Source organism: Streptopelia decaocto (assembly GCF_964273445.1).
Source record: "Streptopelia decaocto genome assembly, chromosome: 5".
NCBI lineage: Eukaryota > Metazoa > Chordata > Aves > Columbiformes > Columbidae > Streptopelia > Streptopelia decaocto.
The window spans coordinates 17,537,197-17,551,384 of record NC_138659.1 but is presented as its reverse complement, the minus strand read 5'-3'; positions in this window follow the sequence as shown (position 1 = coordinate 17,551,384).

Sequence of the window (14,188 nt, the reverse complement as noted above, 5' to 3'; positions counted from 1 at the left end):
CTAGAACTAAGGATGTACAATAACAGCATATCACTAAGTGGTTCATAACATAAACGGTTTTATGCTACTTTAAAATTTCCATCCTTTATTGTTTCTTGTCGACTATATCCAGAGAACAAATTTTGAAAAAATCATTGGGTAGCATATTGTAAGTTGTATTTCCATGACAAGAGTACATAGTATTATTTTATATTTCTGCTTGCCATCCTGTATTATTTAGCATTATTTAAAATATTTTCTCTGAAAGCACAAAATAATTGAGATTTTTTCTTTAATTAAATCATTAACTGCTTCTGAATAGCTTACCCATCCACCTTTTGTGCATTTTTCCATTTCTATGACGAACTTTTAAATTGATTATTATACTGAGAAACAGTTGCTTAACCAAGAGTACTTTTGCTAGTGCTTCCCACACCCTTACTCTTAAAAAAAAAATCCCTCTAACGGCAAGACAGGCACATGGCAATGGGATGCTAAATTTCAGATTATTTGTAGAGAATTTCACACTAGAACACTGCATGTATAATAAAGCAGTCAAAGGCATGGCCAATACATTTACCAACTGGCATACAAAATGTGTTCCTATTTTGTAATTCCCAGGTTGTATGAGACAGTACAAAATTCATACGTGTCTATCATAATGGTACAATTAAAATCAATATAGCTGCAACAATATAAATCAGCCATGGAAAATCCTTTATGAGTGTTTTAAATTAATTTCCTGGGGATGATATAAAGTGTTTATTTCCATGTAGAATGCAACTGGGACAATTTGGAAACAAGTGAGAACAGACACAGTCATAGAAGGAGAAAAAAGCAATCCAGGGAGATCAACTCGAGAGGACTAAGGAAGGAAACTAATTTGCTTTACGGAGTGAAGGACTCACAAGAAAGCTCCACGCACTTCAAAGGAGTGCTGTGATTTTTTTTTCTTTATATGGAGAAAGGCCTAAAAGTTCAGTTGAATTTAGAACCCTTAGATAAACAGGTTCACATTCATGCCAAAATCACAGAGGGAGCCACGTTCTCAGAAAATAATCTTTCTGCACCTAAATATCTTCAAATACAGTGATTACAAGGAGATCATAAAAAGTGAAAAAATATACATGTATATGACGAAGTTAGTTCTCCTACTCATTTGTATTACCATTAGGACTCTGAAACTTAAACAACCAAATTTAAGATAAAAAACTTTCATCTTTCATCAAATGTTTGTTCATTAAAATCTTAATTGTGATCACCACTTCTTAAACAATACCCTTTTCTTCACTTTCTTCCAAAAATTCAATGTGACATCTTTCTAGTATGTCTCTCTTACCATTATATAGCACCACTTCCCTAACTGCATTCTTCAACTGTATTTCATAAAAAGACAACAAGCGTTAAAGTGTTCTTATCTCACAGCTCTGACAGTTTTCACAACAAACTGAGCAATATTGCTTAATGGGCTAGGAAGATTTAGAACTTCACACAAAATCACATCTCTTTTGAAGCCTTCCAGACAGACCAGACATCTCCACATTTTGTACCTTCTGTTTTGACACTTATCAGATATCCATCCAACTTCCCGGGAGGGGGAGGGAAGTGCTCTTTTAAAAACCTAAATATTTAATAATAAACTTTAAAGTCTTTTCTTTCCAGGCTTCAAATGAAGGTTCTGTTTGAGTTACAGAGCAGCATCCAGTACAGACAAGTATGTCTTCTACTATTTGCAAACATTTGTAACAGGGATAAAATTCCTTATTTAGGGTCCTCCAGTATCACCACAGGATTTCTGTCTAGAGCTCAAAAAAAGCTTTATTAAATATTTATATTTTCTTCAGCTCTGGCAATCAATCTGCAATCAGCTGTTGACTGTACCATACCACGTAACTGATCTGTACCATAGAAAATGAAAAAGTGTTATAAAACTGCAATCATGCTCAGAAAGCCTAGATATGTTACTTTCATCTCCAGTTCCAGGAGATGTCCAGCTGGTCCTTCCTAGTCTCCCCTCTCAACTCAGTACGATCCTACTAGAAGACTGTAGCAGTGAAGTACAAGTTTCAACATCCTTAACCTACAGTCAAACTGGTGATGCCTGCATAGACAGCTGCAAACTCATAAGCAAAGATCTGGAAATGTGCAAGAAGTTCATATTTGAATGTGTGCGAACCCACAAAGGAGTAGGGAGATGAACTGGGGCAGACAGGAGGTCTCCCAGCAAGCTATGTTCAGTCTTCGCCTCAATATACCTCTCAAAGCTGCTTTTAGACATTCCGGACTGGCACTGTCTCACTGGGACATGGAGTTGCTGGGCCAGGGCTCAGAAAATAACTTTTTCTGCAGTACTTCATGAATTTTGTAATTTGTTAGAAATCATGAAGACAGAGAATGTTTTTAAAATGTCACTTGACTGTAGGAAATTACAGCAACAGCTGTGAGGAGTGATAAGTGGATGGAATTCAAGAGGACTCTTTTTTCCTTACTATTTGACATATGCTAAACTCCTACCTACAGCTCCATAGCGCTTTTATTTGAAGACAGCTTGTTTGGGACGTTGAAGCTTTTAAAACAAACAAACCAACCAACCAACCAACCCAAAACATACAGTTTCACTTTCATACAGTAGAGCAACTTACAGGTTATCTGCTAACACATTGAAATTATACTCTATGCATCTTCAAAATCTTTGGTAAAAAGTGATAAAACCACATTTAGTCCCTACCATATGCAAAACCATGAGACTCATTCAGCATATCTCCCATTCTAACTTCTTCAGACACTGTTTTGAAGAAGTCACTATGCAAAATTATCACTCTATTCCCTAACCTTATGCCCTATAAATACACATTTCAGACTAACTTTGAATTTCACACTAACTCGATAAAAAAATTATTTCAGGATCAGACTCTCAGCCATAATGAGTCCATCTCCACATACACCTGTTGAGCAAGTAGAACAGGGAGCCTATGCCATAATTCTGTCCCCTCAAGCCTAGACAGCCAAACACCGTAAAGATACTTTGCATAATTAAAAAAAATCCCTGAAGCCTGCTCCAAATTGCAGTAAGAAGGCAGAGAAACTGCTGTATCAGGTAAAGCTTTGCACTGGCTCAACTCCAGTTTCCCTTATCCAACGCCACAGTGTTACACAAATAGACAAAGGCGTTAAACTGGACAGATAAGATCTGGCCACTCACACCAGGCTACAGACCAGCTTTGTAATATCCATGCTTTTGGGACAGCAAGCAACACACTAAACTTTCAAGCTGGTGCTGCATCTAGGAAGTGTTTGAACACTGAAAATTGTATGCAGCAAAGCACTCCTGATGCATCACTTATATCAGGTAGAACCAACTGGAAAGATGCCTCCTGCTAACATCTGTAAACTGAGCAGCAGCTCTGCTGGAACAAGGCTGTGTTGCTGAGGTGAAACTCCACTGCTGTTTGCAGCTCCTCCGAGTTTTGCTCATTAAAACAAAAAAAGCTAGTTTTTTTCTAGGGCACAAATTAAACAAAACAGCTCACCCAAGTCTAATTTAATCATGTACCTGACTTTATGCTACCAAATGAGAGCATAGAGAATTAATTTACTTTTTTATTCAGTGTTAAAAGCAGTTATTGAACACTATAATTTTTACTCAGGTCATTCTACTGCATTAATTTCCACAGTGTTGTCTTAAAACATTTGACACAGCAGTTCCTTGCATGACCCAAAGGAATGTAACAAAACCTGACTTCACTGAAAAATCACAGAAGGCAAAAGTCCTTACTCTTCTGTGAGATTCCCTGAAGAGAGAGTTGAAGGAACCTTTATACATTAGGTATTTGTTAATCAAGAGCACATCACAACTTGTAATTGGTACTTGCTGATAAGATGCTGATAAAAGTTGTCAGTTTTTAGTTCATCAACATGCTTGACAATTCCATACTACTGGATGGTATCATCAGAAATTTACCAGTGCAACAATTCTTGAAGAATGGCAATTTTCCAGAACTTTGTGGGCTTTGAATTAAAAAAAAAAAAAAAAATCTCATTTTTAGTAGGAGCTGTTGCTGACATTGAAATACCACTAATGGTAATGAGCACTTGAATCCGTGCAGGTATTTTCATAGTTTCACTGCATGGAAGCTTAAACATGTCTTGAGGAAAAAAGAAATGATAGCGTAGTATCTAATGCACAAAGGGGGAAGTGATACTGCTAAAATGCTGTCCTAATTTCCTAATTTATAGGAGGCATTGAAGAGTTCAAATGAAGTGGGCAACAAGTATAATCTTGAATAGACTTGAATAAATGTTTTGAGTGAGTTAAGAAAATACGATAGGCTAGGATAACCTGAAATTACTCATTTTTCAGTTTGGCAACAAACAAAATTAAAATTAATTTTGAAAACAACAAAACTACAAAAAGGAAAGTTAACATTTTTACTGAAGCTTTGGTTTTTTTAATTCAGTCTGCCACTCTTGTACATGTCTTTTTTTCTCTAGTTCTCCTGCACCATCAAGCTGATGTATCCAAATTTTTCTTGGCTGCCAACATATGTAAAAGAAGCCTTTCTTGTAGATCTCTGCATCCCTTGCTAGTTTCAGCTCAAGGTTAGATTGGACTTTTGCAGCTCCATCTCTGCACACTCAGGCAGTGTCTCCGCATTCGCCCCATGCAGCCTGTCGCTGCTTCCTCCTCTGTTTGTTTCCTTCTCGCACTGAAGCAGAGCCAGCAGTGCCCTGTTCATCCCTGCTGCCTTTCTGCCATGCTTGAGCCACCTTCTGCATGTTGCCACAGACCATTCTTGTGCTCTGAGGAGTCTGTCCTTAAACAGTACCCAGCTTTCCTGGACCCCCTTAAGATCACCAGTTCTGATCACCATGAGATCCTGCCAAGAAGATCCCAGAGACAACAATAGTGTGCCCTCCTCAAGTTCAACATTATAATTCAGCTATTTGTCTTGCACTCCCATTGCCTGACTAGCATCCTGTCACAGATGGGTTTCTTAAATGTGCATTTGCAGTAAACAGAGCTGGTTAACGGGAGCTGTTACAATACAAAAGAAAGAAATATGGAAGAAAAAAACATACTTGTTTTCCATTTCCTGGTTCCACTCTAAGAATCTTAGACATAATTCAACCTAAAAGTGTGATTTACGGATTTTACATCTCACATATTTCTTCTCAGCACTACAAAAGCCGAAAGAGCAGTAGGAAATGCTTGGGGCGGGGGAGGGGAGGGGGAAAGGTGTTCAAAATCAGTTCAAGTCCTGCATACTACAGAACAGTTAAATTTTTCCATAAGCATGTAAAATAGATGTGTCTATCAATGAGTAAAGAGAAATTTTGCTTTGTACTACTCATGAGATTCCTGGTTGAAGATCAGGTTTCTTATGGAAGTTGCTACTTTTTGTTTAACATCTTAGTGTGCAGGTTAAATAATATCAAGGCTTTATGTTATAACGATCATACAAATAATTTAAAAACCTCTATTACCAGTGAAGAAAAAAAATGTTTTTTTGAGTTTCTTTGTTGTTGTTTGTTTGGGTTTTTTGTTTGTTTGGGGTTTTTTGTGTGTGTTTTTTTGTTGTTGTTGGGTTTTCATTATTTCATATATTTAGTTATCCATAGCTAAGAAGAGTGTGACATCCACTTCACATTAGCAGTGCCTCTAGTGAAGATTACGTAAAATATACATTGACATGCACGTAAAAGGACAGTAGGGAGGTCAGGTAGCATTACAAATGCCATCCAAGAGGAACTATATCTTAAAATTTCTACCTGAGCTTAAAAATATATATGTATATATATATTTTTTAAATCCTGGGATTAGAGAAGGCCACAAGACAAACAGAAGTCAGAAATAAGATGGTAGTTACAATTAAACCATTAAATGCCTCAGGAATTGACAACAAAAGCATAAGGTAAGTTATAAATTAATCCTTATTTTTTTCTACATATAGAAACATAGGACATTTGTCCTAAAAAAAAAATAAATAAAAAGAAACCAAAAAAAAAAACCACACCACTTTAAACATCTGAAAATTTACTATTTATTTCTCTTAGTCCTTTCAAAGAAGGATGAAGATTAGCACTGATTGTGCTTTACTGATTTATGAATAAAACTAAACCCAAGTCATTCAAAACCAAAGTTGTTTAATTCATCTAGAAATGAAAACCTGAACTGAAGAGGGTAGAAAGAAGAATTATAAGGCAAAATGGGGAACCTGCATGGCTAAGAGATAGATCAACACACTAGCTGGTTAGTTTGCTTTTAAAAACAAACTCCACTGCAGATTTAAGCTGCTTGTATTTGACTCATCAACTAAGAGTTGCTTTTCCTCTCTTTCCCCATTCTAACTCAGATGTGAACATTAACAGCTGTCCTCCATGCATTTTGAATAGAGGCAATAAGGCTGCTACACCTGCATTGCCTCTGGGTTCTCAAGTGATCTAACCAGAGACCCAGATTTTGAGTTTAAGAAGAGTTGAATGTCACAAACATTCACAACAGTGATACCATATCTTTAAATATGAAAGTACACATGCACATACAAAGACAATGAAAAAATTCTGGGGTGGGGAGTGGAGGAAGGTTGGTCCCATTTTCAAACAATATAGAGTTTCAGATTTTGTGACAAAATACAATAACAAATTGATTATGTGATTTCCTGAATAGGATTCAACAAAAAAAAAAAAAAAAAAAAGCCTAAACTGATGGTTACCACGTTGTGGTCCACACAAAGCTGGTGATTCCTAAGGCTGTGATAAGTGGCAGACGCCAGCTTATCTTTACAACATATTCGTTGTTACTTAACCATGATAAATTCTGAAAAGTTGGTAAATATTGTCCCAAGTAGCAGCGATTATACACAGTTGGAGTAAGATATTAACTGTAGCAGTGTTAACTTAAACTTAGCTGTTATGAAAATACAACTCATTAGTATTAAAGTAAATAAATAATGACACTATTTTTAGAGAACATTAAGCATTTTCAGCTTCAAAAAGACAAAGCAATGAAAGGTAATATTCCTTGTTTTGCAGACAGGGAGGCAAACCTTCTGGGATATTAATACATTAACAAGTTAAGAGCAAGTCATCTGAATTGTGGATTCACTGTTTTTAAGGTATTCTACCATACATACCCCTAGGGATGTTTTAATGCTGTGGCAAAGATATGATAGCTTATACTTTTCTAAAAGTATAGGGATTTGTATTAAACCAAATCAAGTTCACAGAGAATAGCTAGTTCTAAATTATCATACCTCAACAAAGAAATAACTTTTCCACCCTCAGCTCTAGATGTCATTCATGTTACTTTACAATAATTGTTTCGGATTAAGCTTACCACATCTTTATCAATTATCTAAAATATTTTTAGCACACACACAACCCTAACAAGCAGATACTGAAAATTAATCTTTGTAGGAGCAACCTTTTCTCTCAATTTAAAAAATTAAAAGCAAACAAACAAAAAAAATAATCTTACAATACTTTTCACTGAAAGCATCACAACAGTGAATTTTTTGTTTGAGAAGCTGAGCGAGCGCCACAGGATTCCCTGACTGCCTGTGACTTAGAAAGAAGCTCTCCTCTGAATGAATGGAACTGTAAGGATTGTAAGGATCAATAAGCATTTCTACTGGCCTCAGAGTAACATTAGAGTTATATTAGAAACACTGACCCCAGCCAGCACGGCAAAAGAGAGATTTTATGCTTACTGACACAATGTTTAGATGATGTTGAGAAACCTAGAATGCCAATGATTCATAAAAGCTAATTATAAGATGAGATATTGAGTCCTGAATTTTTCTGCATGCGCTTGTAAAGAAATGTTTTGGAAATTCCCAAGATATTTTGCTTCTCAGATCTATGGTTGCACAGTAAGGCTTCCCATAGTTTTCCTTAAGAAGAGTCATTTAAAACAGCCATGAAATAATTAACCTTCTGCAGAGCTAGGCAGCCATCAGACCCATATTTAAAACTTAAGAATACTAAGCGCTTTACAGACTGTTTTCTCGTCTTCTGAACATGAGAAATTTCCTTTTCTCATCCACTAAGAGACATCTATGACAGTATCTTAAAAAAATGCCTTAGCTAACACTACCAAGGAATGAAATAACTGCAACCTTATTTACATTGTGTTCACTAACTCAGTTGATATTACCACAGTTGAAAGATTCACTTAAACCTAACTAATCTAGTCAACTCTCTATATTTTCAAATAGAAAATAGCTTACTTAATGGTCTAAAACTTAGGCCAGTTTTCCTACTAAACACTAGTAAGTCACATTTTTTCTGCTCAGGATCTACTACTACTATTTCTAGCAAAAAAGTTATTTTATGTTCCTCACAAAAATATTTTCAAATAAATCTATTCCTCTTCAATCTCTTTCAGGCTCCACATGGACCATCAGCCATCTTGTGGGTGGCTGGGTGAGGAAAAAAAAGAACAAACAAAGAAACCAACCAACCCACCCCCACCACATTTATAATATTAAGTAATTGGAACAGGGAGGCATAAATGTTTAAAAAGAGAGTTTGCCATTTCATAACATCCAGTAATTGAAAACTGAACATCCAAACAAGTGTTGCCACAGATATTTGAGTCTGAAAGATGAGCAGAGCCTGATTTTGTGAACTACACATTACAGCTGAAGGTTTAAGTTAGCCCCATGTTCCCGTAAGGACATACTTCCATTGCTGTTGAGGTGTTTCATCCCTTCCCCCTCTCATTGTCCCATTCTTAACAAAACAATCCACTCTTAGAAAATACCGACCCTTTGTGGGCTCCAGCTATCGACTAGAAATATGTTGCATATTGCTACCTAATCAACAAATCACACAGGAGTTTCCCTTTCTTCCTATATAGACACTTCAGAAGTATATAGCCCTGAAGCTCTTAATTTCTATTCCGTCTGAAGCAAAGGAGGTAGGTTTGCTTAGAAGATAAGTAAAAGTTATGTATTACTCAGTGAAGCTCTCAGGAGCACACAGGGGAACTCACCAGTGGCTGCAGCCTAGGGAGCGCCAGCCAGGCCAGTATGACAGGTCCCCAACAACAGCAGGTTCTGTTCATGGCTCTGCAGGCATCAGGCACAGGACCAAGCCAGAATCAAGGCTGACTCAAGCAATAAAGAAGAAGGAGCAGGACTGGAAGCGGACGCACACCACAGGAAGAGGAGGGAACCCTCACACCTGAGCTGAACAAGAGCTCTGCCCTTGGGGAACAGGTGTGGGGCCAGGTGGGGCCACTCAGGGCAATCAGGGCCCATTAGTGCCCTCAGGGCTTCCTGCAGCACAGGAGTGTTCAAGTGCCAAGCAGGGGATTGCATTTATCCTGCTACTGAATATTAATAAATTTTGAATTATCAGTTTGAAAGTGAAAAAATAGGAAGGAAGTAGTCCATGATGGAAGAGTCACTGAATGACGGTTATCTGTTCTCCATCAAGAGAGGTGAAAGTTGTTAATTTGTCTTATTTTAATCAGGATCAAGTACATATGACAAACTGTTTCAAATCATCACTACTCAGGGGGTTGATGACAGTCTCCCAGATACATCTGTTCTTTAGTTCATTAGTAAACTTCCAAAAAAAACAAAGTAAAATGGATCCTCTTTCATTTGCTTAAAAGAATAAGTTCCTCTATCAACATACATATACATATATATATATATATATATATATGAAGGACAGGACCCTTTATTCCCTTCTTTGATCATATTTCCCCAGACATGAGAACTCAATTTGAACAAGGGTAATATGCAGCATGAATAATTATCTTGCAAAACAAAGATTATGTCTCCTGGCCATGCCCATGTCTGAAGTTGCAGTATGTGAAAACAAAGATGTGTAAACAGTGTTAAAAATACCTTCATGATACCAAGATTCAAGATCCTTCCCAAGCAATGCAGATATAGGTCATGCAACTTCCTGACATTCCTATGGAAGAAACCTAAGCAGCCTCCTAGACATAACTTTCTGGTTTCATTAAAACATCTTTTCTTTCCTGTTACTATTTCCTTTGATCTTAATTCTTTATTACTGTTCTGAATCTCAGCTTAACTTGGCTAAATTCACAATAATTTTCTTTTAACCTTTTGTCACTTATTTTCTGTAATCATTCAATGTATACCCAATTTCAATGCACGAAGATTCTCCATGTCTCCTCACAGTACCTGACTTCTAGAGTAGAGGTTGAAATGAGAGGCAGGATGCTTTGTGCCTCACTTGCTGTTTGTGAACCTGAGAAGTGTTCCTGTAGGTAACTCATATGGAACTAAGGAAGCAAACTATGTGAGCAAAGTATTTTCTGCAGAAGATTTACTTGCACTTACTATATTTGTGCTCAGAATTAGAATCCAGGAGACATGCACACAGCCTTTCTTTGGTTATTAGACTACGTGTCTCAAAATTTGATTTCTTCTACTAGTACTGCCTATAATCTCTCCCATTCCTGACACCACTTTTTGTGTTGTGAGTTTACAAAAGTGATTACTATGGGATGAAGGCCTGTCTGTTTCTAAAACAAAGAATGATTCTTTTGAAATTACTGCACGTTGCAAAGTGGGTAATAAAGTACCTCAGAGAAACAAGAATCTTCTGGTCAAAGCAAACATTTTGGTCTCAGAAGGTGGTTCAGTTTCTCCATACAAATAGGGTTTTTCCCTGGGCATTTTAAATTACTCTTTCTGTCACTGTTCCTATTGCAGAAGACCAATACTTTCTTTCCCCTGTCCTTGGGATTTTCTTTTTTAGTTGGTAAGCTCTTTAAGGCAGGGACTGTTCATACAATGTCAAGTACAAAAGGCTGCTGATTTCACTTCTGGCTTCTGAGGTACTTTTGTAATACAAATGATGATGATAATCATATTGGGTGAGTCTCCAGAAACAAGGCATTTCAGAAGTCTGATATAAATCGAAGGAAGGGAAAAAAAAACCTTACAAACATGGTAGTCTTAAATAAAAAGCTATTCTCTTTTTATTCATCTTTAAGTGCCCCCATTAGGTGGTAATGACTGGCAAATGAATGGATCTCTGGCAAAAGAAGTCGCTTCACTCAGTTCTTTGTAAATCTTTAGTCAGATTAGAGGATTTTTGCCTTCTTTTTTCTTTTTCCTTAAAATGTTATAAATATTTCTTTTCCATTTTGCTCTCCCACTGTTTTAGACATTGAGATGGTTATATCACAACCACAGATAAATTCAAATGACTGGTGTGAGGTTATAGATACACACAAGAACAAAAGGACTGATGACTGAAAAGAGAGAACTGCTTTAAATTATTCAGAGAGCTTCTTTTTCTTTCCTTGGGTTTTTGAGAGCAATTGAAAAAAAAATGATGAATGAATATGGATGCTGCATGAGCAATTTGACAGTGTCAGACCCAGCATTCGTGCCATGTGCTCTTTCCTCTTTTGATCACTCAGTTCAAAACTTGTTCAGTTCTTTTTAAATAGTTTACCACTTTCTGTTTAAATGCTGAACTTAAATACTGTCCTCTAGTTCCACTTCAGAAATTCTTGCAGCAGTACATTGGAGTATATACATAGTACATACTCATAAGAATCATAATGTTTTCCAAACTTTTTTATTTTAACCTTGATAGTATTGTAAAGGAGAATCTGGTATCTTCAAAGTACTGAAAACCCCAGGAGTAAAACCAGAAACTTTCAGTTCTTCCCTTCCACTTCTTGAATTAAAAAACCAACCAACCAAAAAACAAACAAACAGACAAAAAACATCAACAACAAAAAAAACCCAGTGAACATATTTTTTTCCCTTAGATGTACAATCAAAGTAGTACAGCAATCAAAAAGATTAAAAAAAAAAAAAAAAAGTCAATAATGCCCTTAAAGATGTCATGTCAGCCATAATCCTTGATTTTTTGAACAAGAAAAAATATATAAAGATGTGCAGGGTGCGTGTACATGTGCTTACTCAGGTAGATTTAGAGCACACATTATGTAAATGATCCATATGAGAATAAGTAATGAGCTCTGGCTCTTGCTATATGCTCACTTGAACAAGCAGATCATTGTGCTTATTCCCCTTCTTTTTTGTTGGAGGCTGGAAAGCAATGTCACCTTATTTTTTTCCCCATAAATGATAGGACTTTTAAGAAGGCTCACTGTGATCACATTTACATCTCTTGTTTTTATTAGCCATGCCTTCAGAACACGGGGGAAATACTGGGGCAGGACGAGTTGCCAAAGCCAATCTGCAGAAGGGGAAAAACCTTGTACCTGACTGGCAACTGGGTACAATCCAAGAATAACAAGAACAACATGTGAAACTGGCAGAAATGAGCAAATTGGCAAACAAATGCACTTTAGAGGATGTTTTCCAAAGATTAAAGCTTGCTAAGGCACTTAATTCTCCCTGATTTGGTGAATCAGCTGTTCATAAGCTGTTCTAAGCTATTTCAGATAGAATGAGAGAGAGAAAGATACTTGTTTAAAGAAGCAGGATTATAGAATATCATTCCTGGCAGCCATACATAAATACCATTATTTTCTAAATTAAAAAAAATAATAATAAAAATAAAAAATAAATAAAAGGGAGACGAGCCTTAGCTGTTACCAATAGCTCGCAGCAGTGAGTAGAGGGTAAACAATGAAAACTGGAGTAGCAAAGGTTATACATATATCTCTCTCTGAACGTATATAACCAGAAATAATATATAGGAAAACACTCAAATGCTACTTGTTTTTACTGATGTGGCCAAGGCGACATATTATATTTTATATTTATATTCCTGATGTTTCTCTTTGGAGTTTTAAGATTTCAGCTGTATTCCCAACAATGCTGAAGCTCAAAGATGGGGGACAAGGAAGTTTTCTGTGTCCTTCCATGATTTTGATAATTTTGAGAGCTGAAGAGGTTCAGTTTTCTTCATAACTCAGTTTAAAACTGGCACACAAGTTGATAAAGAATATGATGAAATTGTCTCGATGGTTAATTTGTTCAGTTTTGTGATGCAATTTGATTATTTTATTTGGTGAAATTGTTTCCTCCTTTTTATAATAAGTTCTTTTAGTAGTTTTGGATTTGACTTTCTCTTACTTTATCTGCTTTGTTTGGCATGAAAGATTGTAAATCGGACTGACAGCCTTGACAGCCACTTCCTACCTTGTTTACACAAATATAATTATCCACTTAAGTTGCAAATAGGTGCAAAGTCAGTCCTTCAGTGAGTCTTGTGATTCCTCCAAAGGTATACATTGATGTTCATTTCTTGGCCCTTTTAAAGTTTTGAACTCTTCTCCGTTTCTACTTGTGCTTTGCAGTGTACTCTCTCCAATAACTATAACTGTGCTGTGAAGCGGATCAGCGGATTGACCCTCGCCTAGGAAAATACTCTGTCAACAATGAAGAATAAGTTAGAATCCTGAAGGGAATTTCCCTCCATTGCCTGTATGTACATATAAAATTCATGAAATGAAAGTATAATGCAGAAGATATCATCCGTGTATAACAGACAGCCTCAGGACTGCATGTTATAAAGAATACTATATGCAAAGAAATAGTGTCCATAAATAAATTGTTGGCCTCTGTCTTTTTCCTGTCACACAAGGACCATAGAGTTGTCTGTTTTTCCCACTATCAGTCCCTGGTAGTCATCACTAACAGAAACCTTCTATTCATCTTATTTAATCTGACTTTGGATCCGGTGCTCAGTGGAGACAAAGAAAAGAATTATCTGTACCTTCATGGTTTTGGATAAGACCCTCTCAGCTGGAAAATAAGATCTATCACATAACATGGGAAGTACCAGAAGCTTATCCTGCAGCAATATTCTGCCTGTATTTGTTGAACTGGTTTCTTTTTGACACTGGTTTAACTCTGATGCTAGTATTTTGTTCCTTCTGGCAAAAAAAGTGAACTAAATCCCACTACAATGAATGAATGAAAACACTTCTGGCTAAAGTAACTATAGTTTTATAGCATTTATCATTGATAAATCAATGTAATTATCTTTATTTTTCAGGGCAAAAAGAGAGGCACAGTGAAGAGATGTGATTTATCCAAAAGGCTGACAGCAAAGGCAAATTATTCCAGAGCCTAAATCCAGGACTTGAAGGATTATTTCCTCACTTCGGAACAATCTGTCAATCAGGTGAGATAGTATTCCATTTTATGGTTTACATACCATGTTTCCTAACATAGATTTCATTCATGCTTTGTATTATTACTGAAACTATTGCAGTATAAATGATCAG